Source organism: Mycteria americana, chromosome 2 (assembly GCF_035582795.1).
Source record: "Mycteria americana isolate JAX WOST 10 ecotype Jacksonville Zoo and Gardens chromosome 2, USCA_MyAme_1.0, whole genome shotgun sequence".
Classification (NCBI taxonomy): domain Eukaryota; kingdom Metazoa; phylum Chordata; class Aves; order Ciconiiformes; family Ciconiidae; genus Mycteria; species Mycteria americana.
Genome location: NC_134366.1, coordinates 73,417,089 through 73,433,518, shown reverse-complemented (window position 1 = coordinate 73,433,518; position 16,430 = coordinate 73,417,089). Strand labels below are relative to the sequence as shown.

The 16,430-nt window shown below is 40.8% G+C and overlaps 1 long non-coding RNA gene across 10 annotated transcripts in view; it reads left to right on the top strand.

The window, feature by feature from the left end:
* The window catches only part of LOC142405772 (uncharacterized), a 265,132-nt gene that overhangs the window by 78,671 nt on the left and 170,031 nt on the right, over positions 1–16,430 (top strand). For all 10 annotated transcript variants that reach the window (XR_012774326.1, XR_012774332.1, XR_012774331.1 and 7 more), the window contains one exon: positions 4,155–4,231. This is a non-coding gene — a long non-coding RNA (uncharacterized LOC142405772). The remainder of the gene's footprint in view (positions 1–4,154; positions 4,232–16,430) is intronic.

Here is a 16,430-nt window from a genome sequence, read left to right as displayed (position 1 = left end):
AACCAATAAAGCTTTACTATTAAAATTGTTAACAAATGATTATTCTACCCTGACCCCCCCCCCCCCCCCCCCCCCCCCCCCCCCGCTTCCCGCTGTTACTGTACTTTTGGAACAGTAACAAAGGATGGGATTGACCTAGTTTATGGTAGTACTTTAGTCCCTGGCCTACAAATGGAATTATTTTTCAAGAAAAAGATCTAGTCTGGTTCTCTTAGGAGGCAGTGATGATATTTATGAAGGAAACAGCGTTTTCTGTTGCGTTTCACGCAATCTTCTGCCCCAAAACTTTGCTTGGTGCAAAAGAAGGGGCATCATGTAGATAGTTATGCTGGGACTGAGCCTGACAGCCAGCAATGCCCAGATGATGCATCGCATTGCTCCAGAAGAGTGTGTATGTTTTCCACAACTAGCACAAACTGCTTTTAATGATTCCTGGCAGAAAGGGAGGATTTCCAGGGTGGCTCTCTTCAGCTGCATACATAGACCTCATTGTCTCGTCTCCAAGCTGCACAGGAGTTGGGGAGAGCGGAGGGGCTGCTGGCAAGGGGCTTCCTGACTCAGTAGTATCTCTGGCTGTCCATGGCTGGGGTACAGCCCCTTTCTGCTCGAGCAAGTGGTGTGGAGGGCCCAGCCACTACTCAGGGCAATAGTCTGATCCTTGAGGGCTTTCCTGTCTCTAATGCAGGTGTGAGGAGAGGATGGAAGGAGTTTTGATCGTAGTGATCTTGCCTCTTTCCCCAGCATTTTAGGACCGCCAGCCTCAGGCAGCACTATTACCTGAGTAGTGAAAGGCAATACTTGTATACATTTCCTTGGGAAGGAAAACAAGTAATTAAAATTGACTAATGTGACTGCCCTTCTTGGTTTAAGAAATCAAACGGACAAAAGTCATCCAATTTTGAAGGTTGAAGCTCAGTATTAGTTTTGTCTTTTACTTCATTTGGGATTTGGCGGCAGTCAGTGAATCCTGGTTGGTAGGTTGGTGACCCTCTTGAACCCCTGTCTAGAAAATGCCACAGCGCCTATCTGAGTTGCCTGCCAGGAGCTCCTGGTGTTGAAGCCAAGGCGTGAAGGCTGGTGCATGGACAGGTCTCTCTGATAATGGTCTGAGGTGCTGCTTGAGTACACACTTAGCACCAAGAACTAGGAAGCCTTTTGGGTTCTGTCATGTGCTTTTCTGTTCCTTATTTTTACTTCAAAGACTTTGCCTCTTTGAAACATGTTCATGTATCTAGTATATATTTGCAGAGAAATATCACTTGTTAAAGTATTCCTCAATCTTTGTTTCATCAAAAGACCATCTAATACTTTTTTTTAGAGAAAAAGCTATGGACAACATTGTGCTGTGTTTCAACAATGATTTTCATTTGTGACCAGATAAGAATCATACTAAACTTTGAATGTTGACCCAGTCTTTATTTCTCTCCTGTTGTTTTCTTGCTTGCATGCTCAGGAATGTGGCTTCAATTTTTCCTCCTCACGATTATTTTGTGGACCACCTTCTGAAACTGTAGGGATCACCAGCAGTCCATAGGGATGGCTGAGGAGCCACAGTCTATGTAGAATTCCACATGAGCTTCTGTTCTTTGCTATACCCTTGCTCCAGCACTCTGAGCCAAATGTTTCTGATGGCCTCTTGTTTAATACCCAATGTAGCTTCAATTAGTCACAAGTGGCAAGTATATTCTAAAGGTAGGAACTAATTGCAGTCAGATAAATTAGGCATGCTCTTTTATGAACTTCGTTTTATCGTTGGTTGGTTTGATTTTTGTGGCTGTATGTTCAGGTAAGGAGCCTGTGCTTTAGAGGAATTCTCTGTTTTTCCTATGTTCTTCAATGATCTTAGTGAAAAAGGTCACTTGCAGAAATTGCACTCTGAGAAATTGCAAATTGAGACTCTGTTGGAAGAGACGAGTTTTAAAAGCACGTTTTGTGGAAACAGTTGATGTGGTATTCCTGAGTGGGCTGGTGTTGCTTTAATCTGACTGGATTTCCAGAACCTTAGTGTTGTAAGGTGAAAATTTTAGACCAAAGCCATTGCAGGTAATGGTACAACTGTCAGGTTTTCTCTATTTATGTATGTTGAGTCTTTCATTGTTGCATTGACGAGTTCACGCTAACAGGATTTAAATGTGGACAGGGAACTGCAATTTAGGATTTTTTTATTTCCCCCTTGGGAAAGCCACTTTATAGCTTGAATGCACACCAAGTTTATAAGATGCATTCTGGATAAAGCTAATTTGCTTTAGCAATTAACATGTTCTATATTCTGTAGCTGAAAAATGCTGCTAAGTTGGTCTCCACTTGGAAAGGCGAGCTGGGTTCTTTTTGTTTCACATCTCACCCAGAGGTTGTACTCAACCGTATTGTGTACTCTAAGCTACACCTGGGTAACAACACATTGCCCTGAAACCTTCCTCTCCATTGTGTCTGGGCTGTCTCACCGAAGGCTGAGCAGGTTGTGTGGATATAAAGGAAGGTATGCATTAGCCAAGATGGGCTGTTGCTGCTACTGTAATGTGAGAATGGAGGGAGCACAACCTGACTTTTTTTTTTTTAAAGGCTAGTTTGATCTGAGAGCTAATGAATTAATTTTTTAAATTTAATTTGTAAGCAGAGCAAAGATGAGAGGAGTCAGTAATGACATAAGAATATCACCTGATCATGCCATTTTTCAAGTTATTTCTTAACATAGAGCTGCACTAAAGCCTCTACTGTGTAGTAGGTGGTGAGGTTCTGTAGACTTTTAAGACAGTTAATAAAACTGGTGATGTGAAAGGACACATATTGGAAAAATGATTGCAAATTTCATTTTCCTTGCCTAAATTAGAGTAACTCCTAATTTTTATGAAAGCATTTATGTGCGTATGCTGGTATTAAATAAGTCGTTTTAAATTCTGTAGATAATGAGATGGGTTATCTGCATGTGGATTTTGTAAGCTTCGTCTCATAATAAATGAGTGTAGTGAAACACAATTGTAGCCATATCCTGAGTGATGCTTTGCTAGCTTTATTTACTGGAGTAGGCAGCTGACTGTCCATGAGAAGTAGCTGTATTGAAGCAGCAGGAACCAGAATGTTCTTCCACATATTACAGATTGCTAGAAATTGGGTGGGACCTACTGAGAGATTGCATCTTGCACCTTAGATTTGATTAAGATAATTTTATGATGTGTATAAGGGAGAAAATGTGTGATATAGGTGTAATTCATAATAAAATGTGGTGTCCTTCATGAAAGCAGCCCTGTTGGCATGCTGTTACGAAGAAATACTTTTCCTGTGTCCTAGAAAGCATGTTTTGCCCATGAAGTTTATGGTGATATGCTTGCAGACATAGGAGTTAATTGCAGTACATGAAATCTGAAAGGTTAATTTGCCAGCTAGCTTACTGCATAGTTACTCTCTGTTAATCAAGCAGATGCATGCAACATTAGCAGTACATGTTTTTTCCAATTTAGTATTTGATTTAGAAAGAGAATAATTTGCAGAGATACAGTATAATTAATGTAAGTTGCAGAGCCTTTTAATGTACTTGTGTTGTGGCTATAAAGTCAAAATGCAGATCTGAAGAATGCTGTGTCCAGAATTTTAAAGTATTCTTTATACCTAGACACTTAAGAAATACAGAGCTTTCCAACTGAAATTGAAAAGAAAGGAAAAATTTTAAGAAAAGACACACTTCACATTTAGTGTAGGTCATTCTTTCTGTAAAATATAGCATTTCCAAATTATGGTTATTTCTTTTCCTGTGAGAACTAAAATCTTCTCTGTATACAGTGTGAATTAATATCAACAAGTGAATACGTGGATACAGCATAGTTGCCAAATCATTAAACCAACTAGGGATGACTGCTTCTCTTTTGATACTTCTATTTTTGCATATCATGTTGATTTTCCATCTATAATTAGTCTTGTTAGTAACTGTGTTTCTTGTGGTTCTAGTTCCGCTGCAGATGAATGTACCACAACTTCGTTTGAATGCATGGAGGAAAAAGTTTAAATTAAAAATTAGATTAAAAAAAGAATCATCTTTACAAAAAAATCCTTGCAAGTGCAGCATAAGACTGAACTCTGAAGTATTATTGTTCTACTTGCTGTGGATTTGGTGACTTTTGTATTGTGTAACATGCTTATATTTCTTTTTAAACATTTAGGAGTTCACCAGATCTTTTTGTTATGTGGTTGCTGAAGCGTTATCGTGGGACAGCAGTAATGATTGAATACGCTTCAGGTAAGAAATCAGATGTATGCCATTTGGTATGGTTGTTCACTAACTTTCCTCACATTGTTTTGGTTAAGCTTCAATAGTAGCAGTCTTCAATGTTACAGCATCAAAATTCACTGAATATAAAATGTAAATCCCTTGTCTACATGAATGTTTGCATATGTCTCTAAATCATTGTGAGCAGGTTTTTGGTTTTTCTCCTAGATTTGGTAACTCTGACAACAGATGACGTTGCATGTTAAATTGGGTTTTAATGATTGAAAGATTATTACAAAATACGGTCTGTCATTTCTTATTCTTCCGTCAACCCACCTGCTCCTGCAGGAATTAGTTCCATCTACTTTATGTTATACCAGATTGGAGCATCTATTCAAGAAGGCTTCACTTCTCTAAACCACACTTGGCCTGCTAAAAAATTTGAGGTTTGCCCCTTAGTAAACTTCTTACCAGTTAGTCTACTAATACTTTGGTAAAAATATGTGCATGAAGAGGAATTCAAAACACTTTTTTGTGTATTTGTAGTGAATTCCAGCCATATCCCACGGGGGCGATGCTGGCTCTCCAGTGAATTCTGTTCTTCTGCCCCTTTTGATCCAATTTCATTCACTCAAATTTTGGACTTGGATCTGTAGTGGTCATGACTAGTCTGGTGCAGGTTTCTGCTGCATCTCCATGTGTCTCACTTTGTTAAATAGAGAATTCATAGGATTTATTTTTCCTCAATAAATCCACTTCTATCAAAGATATGAATGTGATGGAAACACAATAAAAAGAGAACGTGTGCCAGTGCGTGTGTTTCTTTGTGCAAAGCATCAAACTCTCTTCCTCAGTCATCTTGTGTACAAGAGTTATCTGATGTTGATAAAGTGTAAGATTATTAGTAATACATAATTATTGTATGTAATTGATTAGAATGATATGAACAAACAAGCTGCTGCTATTGTAGTCTTTACTGTTGCCAGTGTATAAAAGCATTTCCTTAACTTACTTTTGAATTTTATTTCACATGAACAGTTACAACTGTAGGCCTGAATATAAGGACAGTTTCAGCATTTCTTGAGTGGTTTAAGTAACTTAACTTGTTCTTTGAGGCTGTGCCAATTCAGGATGTAGTTGTCAAGTTGTTGATACCCTTGGAAGTTAACCCAAGCTTGTTAAAGCCTACACAAAGGCAAGCAAAGGTTGGTCTTGATTCAGTTCATGCTCTGTCACAAGCTTCCTGGGAAACCATGGACAAATTCTTTAGTCCCCATATCAGTGGGAGGCAAGTGCCTACATACCTATGTGTTTGCATTTCTGGTAGAACATAGTGCGTCCAGAGTACTTTTTTTGCTCAACTTTGATTATGCCCGGGACGACATTGAGCTTTCTGTGCACATGAGGATCACCTTGTGCTGGTAGTGTAGAGCTGCTAGGTAGCCAATGCTCAGAAGTGAAGGTGGTTACTGCCAAATGTACATTTCGGCTAAAGTAAAAGACTTGGGTTTATATATAAAGTGGTGTCTTAGTACATGCATGGGCTTTAGTATCTCTGGGCTTCCAATCACCCTCTTCTTTTCCTTTGTAAGAGTATTGCAAAGATAAATACAGTGAAGACTTCATTGTGTTCAGGCTGGAGCCAGATGTGTATCTAATATAGACACACTGTTAAAGAGGTGTCTTAAGGCAAGGGCACAAAATATACAAATGGATGACCCCTGGAGTTTACTTTATTCTGCAACTTGCAGGCTGTAAGAGCATAAACACAGCAAACGCATCAAAACATCAATATCTGTTAGATCAAGGGACCAAGTTAAGCCTAGACCTTTAGGGAAGGAATAGCAGCCTCCTGTCCCAGGGAGTGACTGGTAGCTGATGCTAATAGAGGAGAGTGGAGCAAGCCCAGTACATGGTTGCTTCCCAGATCAACCTCTCATGATCTGCAGATGGAGGACCTCCCAGTCAGCGGTGGCTTATGTGTTGAGTATTCTTGGGTACACTTTCCCCTTCTGTGAATTTGTCAGATTATGTTTTGAACCCGGCTGAATTTTTAGGCTCTGCGACTTTGCGCTGTTCAGAATTCCCCAGCTGAATGCTGGGGGGGAGAGAGGAGGGAGCTCTCCCTGAAGTTAGTTTTGAACTTCCTACTTGCCAGCTTCATTTAACCTGGGGACTAGGACGATGTGCCGCGAGAGTCGGGAGTTGAACAGTGCCCTTCCTGCTCCAGTGGGGTGGTGGGAAAGGGTGATGGGTGCTAAGCTCTAAAGAAGGCATCATTTTAAATAGCTAGACTAAAATCTCCCTGAAGTGAAATGAAACTGAAGGACTTCTGTGGCTCTCCCACTGCTGGTGCCTTTCCTAATGTGTAGATTTGAGGCACCTGTCTGGCTTTTCTCTTTGAGCTCATTTCCCATGCTTTTTAATAATAATTTGGGAGTTGTGTGGCCTTTATATTCTGTACATCCTGGAGTTCCAGAAAGCAACAGAGAAGATGCTCTGTCTCCTGAGCTGTGAGGCAGTCGTCCTGGCCTTTTTTTTCCTTACAGAATTCAAGATTGTGTGGAAGAGACCATCGTAAGTTTTTAAAATATCCTGGGGACATGCACTCAATGGGTTGAGTCTCCCAGCAACTCATTAAAATATAGGACCATTAATCAGAATTGAACTATATTTTTTTTCTTGTTGTTTTTCTTTTGTACGTTTAAAACATTGCCTTTGGGTTCACAGAAACTTTAGATGGGTTAAAAAGAAAAAAGGAATTAGCCAGTAGTGCCTTTGCTGCAAATAGTGCCTTTGCTGCAAAATCATCGTTCTGAGGACCTAACTGCACATATTCCTGCTAACGTGTCAAGGCTATGGCGGGAAGTGTGAATATTGCATAAATCTACCTGACTTACTTAGATGTAGTCACAAAAATACACTGTGCAATATATATGATGTTAACTGTTGTGGTAGGATTGCTGACCTGGAAAAGGCTATGACTTTGCTGAAGGTGAGCCTCTCTGAAAAGGTAAAATTTGATACTGTGAATGTGCCAAATACAGAATAGAGAGTACTGCACTTTGAAGAGTAAAAGGCTTTTAAAATTCTTTAAAAGCAAGCAGAACCAAACCCAACTCTTAGCTACAATCTTAGAGCCAGTTGAAGGAGAATAATTTAATTATACTGATTCTCCTTGTTGGCAGAGAATATCTGGGAGACAGAATTTATGCAGCTGGGTAAAAGCTGAGTTTATTTTTGCTCTGTTTTTGTCTTCAAAACACAGTGGAGATCTTCGCCTTAATATCTCTTCCTGATTACAGAACCAACTTAACGTTGTACACTTATTTCCATGCCATCTGCCCTCAATTTTCCCTTCTGCGCCTATATTTGGGGCAGAAAGCGATAAGGCAGCTCTTACAAAGGACTGCGTCTGTGCAAGGCCTTCAGCTGAATCCTTGGATACAAGGCAAGTTGGATATGGCATATCATTTAAGGCTTTTTCAGTTGAAGATGACTCCACTGCATTTGTTCTGATGGCTCATGGAAAAACACGTAAAAGACTGCCAAGCCAGCTTTCTCACTTAGAGGAAACTGTCGGGTGTCCTGTTCCTCAAGTCCCTGGAAAATGGGCAAAGGTTTGCCCCTGAATCCCCTTCTGGGAGGCCGGTGGACACTGAACTTGCCTGTGGTACAAAATGACCAGCTATTTAATGGAGAACCAAGAGGAGGAACCTCAAAAGAAAAAGCTTTGCAATACTAGAACTGTGGTTGAACTGTTTGCTCGCTGTTTTAAGCCTTCAAAAAGGGGTGGTGGTGGGGAGAAGAGCAAATCCACTGCTGTGCTTGCCTGTGGAGGAAGGAGTGGCTGAGAAAAATGTGTTGTGAGTGTTTGGAAGGGGAGAAAGTGAGTTGGCCAATTTGATTAGACTGAAGAGAATAAGGTTTATCCACAGATCATCTGGATGCATGTGAATATATGGAGGTGGATTCTTTCTTGCCAGAGACTTGTATAAAATGGAAAAAACAGAGCAGGTTTTTTTTTCTGTAGCAGGATATAACTAGATTGTAAACTTTGGCAGGACTCTTAACATCTGAATGCTTCTTGAAACTCTGACAATATTTTTGTAAAACTGATTCTGGAACTGGAATAAATGAGAAAGTTTTCTATATTCTCCCTCATGTTAATTAGGTGAAACAGTAAGTTTTATCTTTGTCCAGAAAGAGGTCAAAGCAAACAAGAAATCGAGAATGGAGGAGCCAAACAAGGATAAGTAATGAGCCAATTTCTCAAACTGGCAACGTCATACCAAGAGTTTGGAAAAAGTAGGCTTGCAAGCTTCCTTTATTATTATAACCTCTTGAACAGAATAATCCAGTCCAAACAGCTATAAATGCTTTCCAATAGAGAAGTTTATGACCTAGTTTCTGACTGAAACACAGTATCACAGTGTGTGGAAAGACCTTAAATGAAGATGCTGGTGGCAGTGCCTCTAAAAGCCTGGTATTAGAAACTCTGTGTATTTAGGCATTCCTGCCCTTTGCAAATACTTGCTAAGTGGAGTCAAGTGGAGTGAACTTGAAACATTGGGGTTTTTTTGCAGGAGACATTTAAATGCCTGGGTTGCCATGCAGAATTTTCATAAGATGTCTGAATTTTTTTAACAGAACACTGTTTGGAAAAATAATCATTCTAGAATGATTATTTCAACAGGAATTCGGCAATTACAGGATGCCTTTCTAGATCCTGTGTTACTCTAGAGCAGTGAAGGGGGGAAAAAAGGTGCATTTAGTCTGTTCACAATTATAAATCTGTTCTGGAGAGATGCAGGGGAAACTTTGATTAGGCTTCATTTGATTCATGGCCCTCCTGTGAGGAGCAGGGCAAGGAGCTGAGGGGAATGTGCTAGGAGGGGGTGGGAACAAAAATGTTGAACTTGGGATTTGAACAGCAAATTCTCTTAAATTGGAGAAATATTTCTCTTTGCTTCTGTATACCCTTGCAGGAGGTATCAGAACAGGCCATGTTTCAATTAGCTGCCCTGATGAGAGGCTAGCGGACATGGTACTTCTGTGATGGGGAAGAAGCAACACTAGAAGTAAACCAGATGACCAATTACAAGTTGGGGGATTCTGGTTTTGCTCCCTTTTCCTGCGACTCACTGATGCCACTGAAAGTAAGGGTGCTGTGCTGATGTCCATCAGCTGCGGCTGTGACCAACACCATCTATCCCTTTCTTCTGCCTTTTCAAGGAGGCTGGGAGTGATCTTGAAAGCACAGACCATTCGTGTCTCAGCCAAGAAGAGTTTCTGAATGCTATTGAAATACATTAAATAATACTTGGTTAGCATAGCAAGAGCTATAGTTAAAATTCTTGCAGTGTTTCAATTATAATTCCTTTATTATTCCAGTTGCTTATAACTTCCTGAAATGCTCATGCCTCAAGTTGAAATTTTCCAGACTTGATCTTGGCCTGATAGTGACCTTTCTTCCCTTTTCTTCTTTGTTTCTCTTTTCTCTGTGTTATTAAGTGAATATGGCTTGGGCGTTTCATTTATAATGAGAAGAAAATAGTAGAAAAATACATTTCAGCTATTACTTTAAAACTCTGAGACTGAATAGCTCAAGTAGTGCAGCTGCTAGAGAAATGGTGGTGAAAATCATCAGAAGTGCTTCTTGAATCTTACCAGAATTTGTGAGAGGGGGCACTCAGAGGGCTATCAACTTTAGGTCTTAAATTTTAACTTTCTCTCCGTCATGCACATGCATTACACTCCATAATTATCACATGCAGTTATTTTGCCCTGATCAGTGATCAGCTGAATGAAGCAGTAGTCCTTGGTGAAAGAGCAGATCTGTTTTTCACTGTTTGCCATGGCCCTGGTGAGACAGGGCTCATAATTCAGGAACAGAGCAGCACATGGCAAGTGCTGTGCTGGGTTGTGCAAGGGGAGCCCTCTGGGGCACTCCTCCTGTCCCACAGTTCAGGTTGAAAATGTTGAAGTTTTCAGAAACTCTTTTCCCAAGAAAACTGTTAAACAAAACACAAATTTTAAATAAACTTTTTGACCAGCTCTACTCAAGCTGTAGGTTACAGTAATTTAAATCAGAAGAACCCAGTTGTCTTAGAGGATGGAATTTATACCTGGGATAGAAAGGGTAGAAATAAACTGTCAAGTGCTTTCCTTTAATGCTTTTATCATGTCTATTTATTAACTTATGTAAAGGCAACTGATGATGGTGGTGATGTTGCTAAACAGCAAATTGTGGGGTCTTACTTCTTGACTCATAAGATGTGTTTCAAGAAAAGAAGTCATGTGCCTGCCTGTTGGCTTGCACACAGGCACGCTTTGTCTCAAAGACTGTGGTTTTTGCCAAGGACAATCAGTGTGAGTGTTTCTATAAAACTTTATAAGAAACTTTTCATTTCTAGAATTGGTTTCTCTTCATCTCTTCTGTTCCATGGGAAATATCCACTCATGTGCATTCATGAATCATCTTTGTTTCTATTGTTAAATGGATGTGTCTTCCCAGTGACAAAGACAAGTGTCTGACTGAAAGCTGCAGGGCAGCAGCAGACAGAGGGTGAGAACAGAACATCCAGCAGATCTGGCAGAGGTTCCTATTGTGCTCTCCTGTCCTTTAACATATGTTTTAAGTGAATTCCCTAACTCTGAACCTCCTGTGTAACACCATAACTCTCTGATCTTGTACAGGACTGTAGAAAGTTTCTTCATTGCCTGTCATGAACTTACTTTGGTCACCTGCAAGATCATCCCTTGCAGGAGCTCCTGTGTGCTGTTCAGCCACTGCTTCAGCAGCACTGCCCGCTGCTGGGTAAAAGTAAGGTGCCTGTGGCACAAACCCAGCTTTTCATATTGCTGGAGAATACTTATTTTTTTTTTTTTGTTGGCGAATAGTACCATATATATTGGGTTTTTTTTTAAGATTTAAGGATCTCAGGATTTAAGATTTGGTCAATAAGTACAGAAGTCCCATCACAACCACTTCTACCTCTAAAAATTAATCGGAATGTATCTGCTGCACCACAGAGTGAAACAACTATCTTAAAGTTGTATTGATTTGTCATAAAAAGCAGAATCTAATACCAGAACATTAAAGAAAACTCTTCTGTGTCACTAGTTTATGTCTTCAGAACAGGAGGGGCTGTTTTCTTTAAATCAGCCACCAGATTTCGGTCTGACTTGCTGTTCTCTCGATGGGAATCCTTCTGACCTGTCCCTGAGTGAGCCACAAACATCATAACTGCATCAAGGACATCTTCGATGAAAAATTTTGTGGCTTGTTTTCCACAGAAAACCCTGGATTCTGAATTTTCAGGCCTCCTGATACATGGCAAATTACTAAAATGGAATTGCTTGGAACAGGCGCAGTAAACTTCAGATTCAGAAGTTAAAATACAGCCTTATTTTTAAAGCTATCCTTGCTCATCTTAATGGGAATGAGCAATGCACACTTTGGTATTGGCAGCAGGTAGTGAGTACCACTGCAAATGTTTTGGGTACGTGAGAGTCAATGTGCAAGAAGTTTTAGGTGAAATGAAGTAGTCAACACTTCCTTGAAAAAGACAAACTTCTGTTTCTGTGATGCTTTCCTTGTCATTTCAGTCTGTCATTGAAGCTACTGGTTTAGGTTTCCTCTCTTCCATGCTGCCTTTGGGCTTACACTTTCAGTTAAATTTTTAAATGTCAAATTTTTGAAAGATAAGCATCTATTTCCATCACAGATATTTAAATGAAGACTCAATTATTGAAGTATCCAGAAATTTGTTGTTTTGAGACTTTTGGCCCAACCTACGTAAACTCTGCACTTGGATGGGTGTGTTTTTGTAGGGTTACAGCTAGACATCGGTTCTTTTGTCAGCTGTAGGATATTTAGGGTGGATTACTAATAGGAGCATGGAGCTAATTTTGTCATGTTGGTTTTATGTTCAGTGGTTTCTGCATCGGTCTTTCCTTTGTAATCTTCTCTTTAAGCATAAGTTCTGCCATCCAGAATGGACTCCGGTGTTAGAAACTTTAGTAACAAGTCTTTCTGTCCTGGAGTATTTAAAAACTGACCGGTCATCCTTTAACCTGTTGAATCAAGTTTAATGGGGAGTGACAGTCTTAACTAATTTTTTTTTTTGTTGCAGTTACTTTATTATTAAATAGTCTATGGTGATGAGCACTTTGGAAAAACTCAGTTTAACTCCTGAAATGCCAATCTGCTCATCTCCCTTGCTTTGTCACTTCCCCAGCCTCCATGTGCCTCCTCTTATATGCATGCTCTATAAGTTAATAAAAGACACACCAGACAGAAAACCCAGTATAGGCAGAAAAAGCTCCCTGAGAGAGCTGAAGCAACTCCCATGAAGTAAATTCACGGCTTGCTGAATGCTGCTGCTGTTCTGCTGAAGGAGGGATCAGAATAACACTTTTTTTTTTTTTTTTTTGGTGCTTGGATAATTGCGTGAATGCGCACTGGGTGCCTGACCTCCCTCCCCCACCTTCCCAGGGCCCTCGAAAGTAACCATAATCCTCCCGGCTCCTGTTTCCTCCGCCAGAAAAACACATCAGCTCTTAGCTTGGAAAACGTCCTGCTTTGCAGATGTGCTCTGTCCCAGGGAGGATGGCCCTCTCCCAGGCTGAATGCTCCTCGGGTCAGCTGCGTGACAGCGGCTTTTCTCAGCCCTCTTGGAAATGATTAATTCTGGTTACGTTAGTGCTCTGTATACAGTCGGGGCGGTCTCTTTTCTTATTTCGGGGATCAGTGTAGGAGGGCTGTGTTGCAGATAGCATACCATTAGTTTTGGACACTGGGTACACACGGTGACTCATTGGTTTAGTTTATATGTCAACTGAAAATTCAACTTGAAAGTTTAAACTTGTTTTAGCATGCTTACAACTCAAAGTTTTTAAATAATTTTTTTGGGGGGTCTCGATTAGCACGTAGGCTCTCTTGCAGGGAGAGGATAAGCTGCGGTGGAAATACTTGTATTTTCCAAGGAAGTGAAGGGGATAGCGGCTTATAGCTGCAGGGCAGACAACTGGGGCTCTGTTGGAGGAGAGGGAGGGGGACGTACCCTTACGTATCACTGCCCCGAGTGGGCTGACTGGAAAAGCTGAGCCTCTGCTGTGTGCCCCAGTGCTGACAAGCGTTGTGTTTGGCTGTTAGGGGGAGTGAATTAGAAAACGTTCAGTGTCTCTGTAAAAACTAACAGTCTGTCTGTGACTATAAACTGGGAAGGGCAGCACAGGGCTGCCCAGTCAGGAAATCTTCAGGTACAGAGGCACCAGTGAGATGGCAGACCTGGGGAAACCAGCAGTCTTGGAAAGCAAGAAGTGGGAATTTTGCTGTGATCAGAGCAGGAATACTATCTTCTCGGCAGGTTCGCATTGCTGTCGTCTGATGGAGATGGTGCCTGCTTGGCTCCTGCCAGCACCCAGCCATGCTGTACTTTTCCAGGACAGAAGTATTGGTGTGAGAGATTTCCGTGTGCAATTCAATTGCTCTGGTCAGACCACCCTTGGGTAGGCAGATTACAGTCAGTAGAAGCTACGTTGGTGGCAGCGCCGCGTCTCTGCCATCTGTAGGTTCAGATATGCTGGAGATTAGGCCTGTTTCAAGCTGTCTCTTTCATGGCCATACCCTTTGTCTGATCCCAATCATTAAGAGATTAGGTTTCTTGAAATATCAGCATTTGTTGGCCCCCCTGGCTGGAGCAAACCACTTAGCCCACGGATGCGGGAAGGCTTGAATGGGTTTTCAGTGTGAAAGAAATGCTGAGTTCCTAAGATGTATAATTTATACAGAAGAATAGTCTTTCACCTGCAGAGTGTTGGTAAATGCTGTTTTTTGTACTGTGGTCAAGGGCATGCACTGATAAGCTGGTGGAAAAAGGAATGCAGTGATGGTAGGTGTTTCTGCTAGGGAACGAATACAATAAAAATAGGAATATGCATCAGAGATGGAGAGTGCTGACTTCTCAGAGCTTCCTGAATGTACACTGGTTTAAAACATTCTTCTTATTTTCTTTGGGGACTGTGGTGTAGGTTTTGAGCCTTGTATATTTCAAAATCGAGCTTTTGTCATAAGGAAAAGTTAAGTACTTACTAGCCCAAGTTCTATTAAAAATCCCCGAATGGCAGGCAAAGTAGAGAGCTTTTGATTCACATGCTGTACTTTCTGAGGAAGAGTCTGTAAATAACCAAAAATAAGGCTTTTGATGCTTTGGCAATCAAGGATTTGGCTGAAGATTTGGAAAAGGAGTACAAAATGTAGCACATGTGCTTTCATTTGTTCAGAGGAGACCGCTGCCCAGCTTAATTGTTTTGTATTGGCAAATACCCAATTTCAGTACAGATAAACACTGTAACATTTTGCCCCACCATAAAGAAAAAAGGCCAAACTCCGGGTTCTGTATCTGAAACCAGTTACTGGACTTGTGGGCATGAGTCCTTCCCACAGTACTGTTCTCCTGGCATGGGGCTGGGAATTCCCTTGATTTTATGCTCTGAGCAGGGATCTAGACCTAGATGTGTCTGAATCTCTGCAGCAAAGCTGTGAGCATTCATGGTAAAGCTTAGTGTGGGCAGAGCATGTGATAATTTCAGACTTGCTTTGAATAGCTTTCACATTCTGGTTAACCCTTTGCTTTCTCTGTTTTGTCAGTTCTTACTGAAAAATCCCCCCAAAATGGCATAAAATGGTCTTGTCTTTTTTTGTAGAGACTGTTCATACTTATTCATAGAAGGGTTTGGGTTGGAAGGGACCTTTAAAGATCATGTAGTCCACCCCCCCTGCCATGGGCAGGGACATCTTTCACTAGATCAGGTTGCTCAAAGCCCTGTCTAAGCTGACTTTGAACACTTTCATGGGCCAAAAACTAGGCCAGATTAGGTCCTTTGGATATTCTCTGCATTCAGGTAAGAATAAAGTCATTCACATTATCACATACAGTTCTTTTGAGTCTCATTTGAAATGAAGAGACTATTTCCTGTGTAAATGATGGTAGAACGGACGTGAACATTTTACAAAGGTTGTCTTATTTTCATCAGTTAACATGCAAAGGCATATTTTCCTCTTAGAAAAGAGTTTTTGGCCAAGTTCTACTTTTTGAAATCCACAGAGGTGTAACAAACAGTTCTGCTGATTTCTCTGCAATGAGTTCAAAGTTTTGCTTGTACAACTGAGGAGACTCTGATCCATAGCTATGCAAAAAGTATACATTTTATTCTTATTTGAAATATCTCAGACTTTCAGTACTCAAAAATTACTATTTTAAATACACTTCATTTTTTAAAATCTGCAAATCCTCCCACATAATTTACTTTAAGACAGCTGTGATTACCTTCTCCTGCTTGCAGGTGTTCCCTTTTTCTTGAAATTTAGACTGACTGAAGCAGTTGGTCTAGACATTGTTGGTTTAATTCAAGGGGAACTTGCTCACTCATCTTTTGGTGTTAACCATAGACAATGTATGTACACACATACCTACAGTATGTGATACACCCATGTAGAAGTGACTTCATTGTGTGGTTTGGTCTATAAAGGCAAGGAGGAGAACAAGGCTGTTTTTGCAGGAAGATCTCACCAAATACAATTATCTAAAACTCCAGTTCCACTAACAGTTTGCATCTGGCTGCCTGGGGAGGTAACCCAGCAGTTAAGCCAAGCAAAGCAAGGACTGGATTGCAGCAGTTTACATTTTTTTGCACTTGAAATTCCCCCTGTTTAACTTTACAAGTGGACTGGAAACTTAAAGCTTGCACTAGAAGGGGGTGATCTCCAAACCTTGTTGTCTGACATGGATTCTTGAACTTAAAGAATAACTGTTATCAAGTCTCTGAAATTCAGCCCATAAATTAGGAGGCTGGGATTCTCCAGGGATGCTGGTACAGGGCTATGCTGTATGAACTGAGTTCTTGGCAGGATTGCTTTTCGTGCATTTGCACAGGAGGGATGGGGATGCAAGGAATCTAACCCCAACAAATCAGTCTTTTTGAGAAGAAAATGTTTATTGAAGTTGGCTTTAATTATAGGTGCCATAGCAGGAGAAGTGCAGTGGTATTTAAGCATAACATTGGCTTGAACACGATGCTGTGTAGCTTCTCTTATATCTGTGAGGTTGCTCTGGATGTGCTGTGCATTGCTGCAGCCAAGGTCAGATGTGGGTCAGGGGCGTGTGTGTGTACAGACTATCTATAGCAGTATATAGCAGAAGCATCTGCAAGCTGTAGAGCT